We start from the raw sequence: 7937 nt of genomic DNA, 5'->3' as shown, positions 1-7937 counted from the left end.
GCTTGAACAGGCCGCACGTCAAGATCGAGAGCAAAGAGACTTAGGACAAACAAGGGAAAGGATGATGAGGAAAAGCGGTCATGAGAAAGAAAAGCAAGAATAAAAAGCTTGATTTCTCCCTTGTTCCGCCTCTCAATCCGCAAATTAGCTCCACTTATCTCTCGAGATGAGTTGTGAAGTGTTCCTTCCCTCGTCACTTTCTCTCCTTCCCCAGAGGACTTGCACGGGCACTTGCTCCCTGTTCCTTAAGGAGTTAGGATTAGAGTCAGCAGGACACAGCACCTCAATCCAACAAGCCGCTGACGTCACACACCAGTGCACCAACCACAAACCTCCCCTCCTCCCACTCCTGCCCCAGCACACTCTCAACGCCGGCTCCTTCTCTATCTCTTCCATATTTCCTCCTCATACTCTCATCTCTTTCTTTCTTCCTCCATATTGTCTTCCTTCCCTGTAATTCACACTGACACACTCATTTGTCAACTTCACTCCCCATTGGCTCACGTTCATATTTAGGTCCATACACTCGTAGCCACGCTACATCCAGCCTTCGGATTATCTCAGCTCTGATCTGCTGTCGAGCCACAACCTAATTGGAAAATGTCCAGAGAGTAAAGGTGCTTTTGTTGTACCTGCTGCCTCTCCTTTTCGTGTGAGTCCCCTTTCCAGGAGATTTTGTCTACGATTGATTGTATTTTTCATGGGCATAAATACAAGCGCATTTGGAATTGCAATTCCTGTCCCTGAATAAGTTTTCTGCGTGTTAAAGATTTGATGTTAAGATTGCAAATGTTTTCACAAAGAACCTTTTTTTTTTACATTGACCATGAACAGAATGCATGGGCGACTGATTTAGAAGAATAGTCTTAACTCCAAAAGCAGTACAAAGGTTTCTTTGGTAAAGTTATAATCCCAGTTTTTCCAAATGAAGGTTCAGACGAGCTATGTAGCAACATTATGTTCGGTTTAAGTCATCAGAGATATTTGAATTTGTGATCTATGTGAGTTTAGCTTGGACGAATTTGAATAGGTCACATTTAAATGTACAAGATTGTCCATTTGCTTTTCCTCCACCTTGGTTGACCCACAACCTTATTCTTTCTAATCCTCCTCTTTTTCTGTCAGTCCATTGACAATAGAGGTCGCAACTTCTTGCCCATGACCTTTGTCACACTGCACGCCAAGATCAACCTTTGTAAGAGCATTACCACTCTCTTTCCTTCAGGTTCCCGGGGGACGTTGAGGACAATGCCAAAGAGACATCTGCACTGTAAATACAAAAACACAAAAGTCTGATTCAAGCTACAGCACAAAGCAAAAATCCTTAGGGTCTTTGCTTACTACGGTTTAATACAATAATAGTTTAAGAATAATAATTAACAGGCACGTCTAATCTATTGGATTTAACAGTAAAGAGGGATTGGCATATTGAACCCTACCACATGGTCAATGCTCAAATGTTAATCTAAATATAAAGATTAGTAAAATCAAATTAAAAACAAACCCAATAAAAGCTGGTCTGACAATGGTTATATTAATGTCACACAGGGTACATCCACACTATCTTCCCTTTTAAACCTGAGTGTTAATAAGAATACAAATTCCTTCCAGATATAACTTCATAGTTGGTCATGTGCTTCTTGGTGATAATTGGAACCGGTTGGTCAATTTGCTGTATGTCCTGTAGTTGCAGAAAGTAATATGAAAGGGAAACAGCAATGGCAAAGACCAGGGATTTGGCAATGCTTTGCATTTCGTTGGAGCCTTGTGACCAATCAGGAAATGAACGTCCGTCATACCAAAATAATTTTTCTGTGATTTCTGGTTATTCAGGTTAAAGGACTTGTAGCGTTCTAGGTCTCTTTAGCTTATTTCTGTCTCTTTTCCTGTGAATAGTGAAGTGCAACACAATGAAATCTGTGATTTGATGTTGCTCCTCTCTATGATGATTAGTCCTTCACTCTGCCTTCTAGAAAAACTCAAGGTTAGCCTCCTCAGTCCAACTGGATTCTGACCAATTCATCTTAGTTTTTCTCATTTTCATTATCTCAGCCAAAACTCCTTTAAAGTATTTTCAATCAATATGGTAATCAGAAAGGAATTATCTTTAACAACCCGAACTAACAAAACAACATATACAAATACGACCGTTACACACGCGCATAACCCCAATCCATCTTTTACAAATATACTACACTGTAAATTATTTTTCATGTATTGTCACCCTGTGCTCATTAGATGGCAGCATTGCCATATATAAGTGCATACTAGCAGTTTACAATTACAGGTGTATGAGGTACCGACATTTGTAAATATGATACATAAACATACCATATAATTTGTTTTAATTATAAAGTTAGGATGTCCCTAGATCTATCTATCTATCTATCTATCTATCTATCTATCCATCCATCTATCTATATATATATATAACTATCCATCTATCCACCTATCTATCTTATTTGTTTTCACCATAGCGAGATAACAAGCATTATTTATTATCTAATTTTGAAGCTGTCCGTGCTGTGCATATGTAGGAATTCTGTCACGTATTAGACAAACACACCAGTTACACTGCTTGATTAATCTTTTGTTTTGGGATGAGTCTATGTAATGTTTGAATTGAAATGGCTTGGGGTTTGAAAGATGTCACTGCTTGCCAGGCTGAGTTGCCTCTTTCGGGACACAACCCATCTTTCAGTTAAATGTAAAGAAAAATTTGCCTGAATAATTTTCTTTTCATGAATCTGTGACCCAAAGTAAGTTTGCTATGTTTTCATTTACACACAGGAGTATTTTTAATTGGTTGGTATAATAATAATCACAAATGCCCAGTAGATGGCATTGTTGACTTTAGATTGTAGCCGGTTTGTTTTCTCTCATAAATTAAGATGCTCCTGTTCACTGTGATATCCAGAGAGACGAGAAATATCTAAATATATATCTTCGCTAACGGGTTAAGAAGAGTCTCATCAGTTAATCCATTTAACCATTTCCTTCAATGTTAATTTTGTTGTAGTTGTTTTTACAAACTCCTATTACTTATATTTGCAAGAAATATGGAAAATAGGACAACAAATTAAAAAACAAGCAAAGATGATTTAAAAAAAAAATTTAACAACTGCCTGGGTCCAAATTAGACAGTAAGAGACACAACATAATTTGGGTATTGCAGGTATTCAAAACAAAAAATGTGAAATAATCATGAAACTGATCTAATATACTACTATCACTGATACCCCACGAGTCTCTGATTATTGAAATATTTTACAAATGAGGACAATCGTTCTTCTGTCTTTCAGATACTCCTCCTAAAGGTCTGGGTTGCCCATCGCTCCAGGAATCCTGGATACCTGCAAAACATTTAAACTGTTGTGGTCCAGCGGTCAAGCACAATTTCTCCCTCTCTGTTTCTGTCTGGGTTGTCTTCGTATATGTTTTTATCTTTATTCCACACTCTTCTCTCTCTTTCCTGGTATCCCTTGCCGGGGGTCCTAGTTAAAAAGAATAATAAAACCTTTTTACCGTTCAGCTCTAAAAGCAAATGATTGAAGGAGGGGAGAAAATGAGCGAAAAGGTGGCTGGCTACTTGCAAACACACATAGCCGTGCACGTGCACAAGCGTACACATACTGTATACATGCACTCACACACAGATCAAATGGTGAGCCGAGGTCTCCCCCAGGGCATGAACATGGATTAATGTACCCAGCGCGATTATTTAATTTATAACTGTCCTGGACCTTTTCAGATAAGACCATTTTTCAGGTTGCCATCCATTAGTACCTTTAGACTGCATCTATTAGCCTGCCAAGCACTCACAGCTCCATTTAAAGGGCCAGCGCCCTCACTGTTCAGCTTGCTATTGAAAGCACTTCCACGCGAATCAATGTTGTCTACTGGCAAATTAAACCCAACTAACGCTCAAAGGACTAAAGTGCAAATGTCTTCATCTGACAAATAAACTGACAAAGTGGTCAGCCCCAGTAAATTCCACTATGATATGAAGATTCTTCACAATGAAATATCATTAGAAAGTTGGCTTACAAACATATGTCGGATTGAATGCATTTTCTAACAAACCCTTTAAATTTTTTCTTGTAAAAACAATTACAATAGTTATTGTTCATCAGTATAAACCCGCTGGAGAGTTTATAAAATTGTTAATGTGTAACTAGGTCCAAAAGTGTCCTTTCCTTGCTGTCTTTTGCCCCCCCCGGGACCCTACTGCGGCCATCTCTAAATCCAGCAGAGAAAACGACCCATGAGACATGCAATAAAAGTAAAAATGTAAAATGGCTGCCTTGGCTGGGATTCTCCTTCCTCAGCAGCTTGGTGATCACTGACCCCATTAATCCAGGTGTTCATTCATCTACAGGACGATCCTCCCACAGGCCGTTAACGACTCACCCCACCATGTTTGCCCAGGCCCCAAACCAAGCCCAGCCCCTGGACTTCTCGTTCCGGCTCTACCCGGTGTAATGAGCGCGGCCAATGAGTTAAGTGTGGGCAGCCATATAAATGAGCCTTGGTAAATGTCAAGCCTTTTAATTCTCCAGTTGTGATGCCACATTTGTGTTGTAGGCTGTCATTTGTTTTTGGAGGGAGCCAAACTTGTTAAACCACCACCCCCTCCTCCTCCTTCTCCTCCTCCTCCTCCACAGTCGCCGAGGAGCGAAGACGGAGGGCCGCTCATGCAGAGAGAGACGGTGGAATAACTTAATTGGAGGTTGCACCGTCGCCAGTGCAACACATTATTGACGAAGATACCTCAACGCTTAGGGAAAAGCAGTTTGTAAATAGGCACGCAGTAAAAAAGCTGTTCCCCATCGATGCTGCATGACCGGTGGTGGCCACTGTGTTTGGCCGTTTGCAGACTGGGCTCTTGTTGCGATGCAGACAGGGTGAGCTTTAAGGGACAGGAGCGCTCATGTTGATGTCATCCTTTGCTTACCGGCTCTGACAGCAGGGCTAATACGAGGCCTCAGCTTCTGCCATCCTGACAATTCCCTGTCTCTTTCATATAAAGTGAAACGATCATGTGAATTACAATGACAGGTATTTGTGTGTCTGTAAAAATGTGCTTATCTCTCTCTTTCTGTGTATGTGTGTGTCTGAGGGAGAGAGAGAGTGGATGTCTATATGAGCTGGCATATGGAGCTGATTCTGACGATGCTTGGTTCTTTGTGCGTGCATGCGTTTATGGCAAATTATGCACAAACATACGTGTCTCAGTGTCTCCACATGTTGGCCTGTTGGGTCAAAGGCGTATATATACATGTGTATACCTGCCTATTTGGAAAGGGCTGTTTGCCTGTGGTGATTCTGGCAGTAGCTTTCTTTCTGAAACTCTAAAAGTGCAGTAATTGAGCAACAGCAAGTGAAGACCGACTGCACAAAGAGCTGTTCACCTATTTACTCAAAGTTTGGTGAAGAAAAAGCTGTGTTTGTCTTTTTTCATAAAGCCCCACATATTGTTACAAACGTCTTTGTGATATTCAAGAGTTCTAGCCGCCGTTTAATCAAAGTTTATTTGATTGCATTTTATTGCATTTCCAAATTCAACACTGCACTTCCTTTGGCCCTGCGCGCCTAATGAGAAGCCGGTTCTCGAGATATGAGTTCCACATACTGACAGACACACAGAGAATTAGCAGATAGATATACATCTTGCCATTGTTCAAAAGCCAGACGTATGACACAGAGAAATTCTCCTGTGCGATTCAAACCAAAGTGAGTAAATACTCTTAGCTGGCGACACCGTCTGTGCACTATTCTGCTCCCGTGTTGATTTCAAGCCCTCCGTTCTTCCCGAGGATCAGAGGAGCATGTTTGTTCAGCTTCCCGGCAAGATCTAATAGCCGCAGGGGGGGGAGGGGGGAGTATCTGAAACAGTGCACGTGCAAAACCTTTAGGATCATCACAGGTAAGTACAATAAAACAAAAAAGTTTACCCTACTGTCTCGAAAGACGATTACACACGGGGATCAAAGTCAGTGCTACAGTAGCCACTCATGGTGACACATGCGATAAATATTGGTGCTGATAGCTAATGGAGCTGGCTAGAGGACGGCAGTTAGGCCGGGAGTTGGAGTACAGCGGCCGATTGGAGGGAAGAGAGAGTGATAAAGAAGAAGAAAAAAGGAGAGGGGGCCTTTATTATGAAGTGTGAACTCAGCCAAGCTGTATATCCAACGTCTGTCTCCATAAGCCCTGAGCACTTGGTTTGTGTTCATCTACACAGAGAGATGCCATTTGTCCTACCACACACACACACCCACACCCACACACATTCCCCTCACACAGACTACCGTAGCTTGTCTGACAAATTGAGCACATTTGTTCACTGGGGAAATGTTCATTGAACAACTGGGTCTTCTCCCCGTCTCCTGTTGTTTCTCATTCAGAGGTTTCCTTCCCTCTTCCTCCGTCTGGGTAGATTGTTTACAGCAGGAAGTGCCTGGCATCCACTCACTTGGCATTGGGATACTGAGTGACTTGGCTGACGCCGGTAGCCCAACATCATTCACACAGTCCCAGGGCCTGCTTCAATGCAATTCATGTGCTTTTGGGAGACATCCTTATCCGAACAGAGAGCGTTTTTGTTGATTATTCCGTCTGTTTTTGATTACATCCTGGCCGTCCTCACAAATGCTAGTGGACAATTTAGCTATCATTCCGAGATTGGTTAATGGGGCCCGGGCTAGAGGTTTGTGTTTGGGTTCAAAACAGTAGGTTGGCAGAGATTTTCAGTTGTTACAGCAATGATTACGGCTCAGAAATGTGTGTGTGTGGAATTTATCCTTCATGAACATACAAGTTTTCAGTTCAATTTAAATCTTTTTTTTTTCCGACAAAGCTGTAAATCATCCGACGTTTAATCCCTCTCAAGACGTTTTGGCCAGGCCCTGTTGTCTGCCCAGCTGTGTGGTTTACATACTGTAAAACAGAGGAGATTGGCGTCTTCGAGGTGCAAACTGAATTTGTGGCCTTTGAACCCCCGACAGGGATGTGGCATGGTCGGAATAGTGCTAGCTTCTGCGTAAGTACTCCAATCGCTCTCTGCTGAGGTGCTAAGCCTACTGGGGCTGTTTGTGCTGGGTAAGCTTGTATTTCCTTGAGCATGCACCACCTGTCAGCAGACAACACAACTGTGCGTGGATGTGTGTTTGTGTGTGGGTTTGTATGTTCATGTGCGGATCGTCGAAGCGTCAGAAGCCACAACTGGTGGCACAAGTCAAACCCATATGTTGTTTTCAGTCTACTGTACAGCAGCGGGAGGTTGGCGCTCACTTGTTGAGGAGCTTTTAGACTGTGTAATTGTCTTTCCAAGAGTGTTTGCGTTAGTGTGCGCTTATGCTATTGCATTGGGTGTACATGCAACTTTCCCAGGGGGCTACCTGATCCTATTACACTATCCGCTGCACATCAAAGGGTTAAGAGCTGTCTGCCTCTATAGTCATTAAGCCCTCTCTTAGCCACAGTAAATCAACGCTGTGCCGCCAACAGCTGCTCTGATCACCTATTAAAACTTCCATAATGTGCCGTGTGTACAGAGTGGGGCCTGTAAGCCGACACTAGCCAATAGACCCCAGACAAAGGCCATCTCGAGCCTCTCATCTGGTTCCTATGGTCTGGATGGAGAGCTGAGTGGGGTGAGATGACAGAAAAGCCTTGTCATTAACGACAACCGCCTCAGGGCTCAAAACCCAGCAGATTACAAAACGGATACGCAATGTACTCTGGATGTATATATATCTAAAGGCACCAGAGTTTTAGATCTTATCAGGTCTTTAGTCCAGTTGGTTCGGAGTCTTTAAACCCTTAATATATTCAAAGCTGGAGATTTCCTCAGCAAATGCCTCGTAGCAGCTGAGAAAACGTCTTATCTGATGCGATGGGAGCTGTACATTAAAATGAATGCATCACACGCACAT

Source organism: Pleuronectes platessa, chromosome 16 (assembly GCF_947347685.1).
Source record: "Pleuronectes platessa chromosome 16, fPlePla1.1, whole genome shotgun sequence".
NCBI classification, from domain to species: Eukaryota; Metazoa; Chordata; class Actinopteri; order Pleuronectiformes; family Pleuronectidae; genus Pleuronectes; species Pleuronectes platessa.
This window is presented reverse-complemented; position numbering follows the sequence as displayed.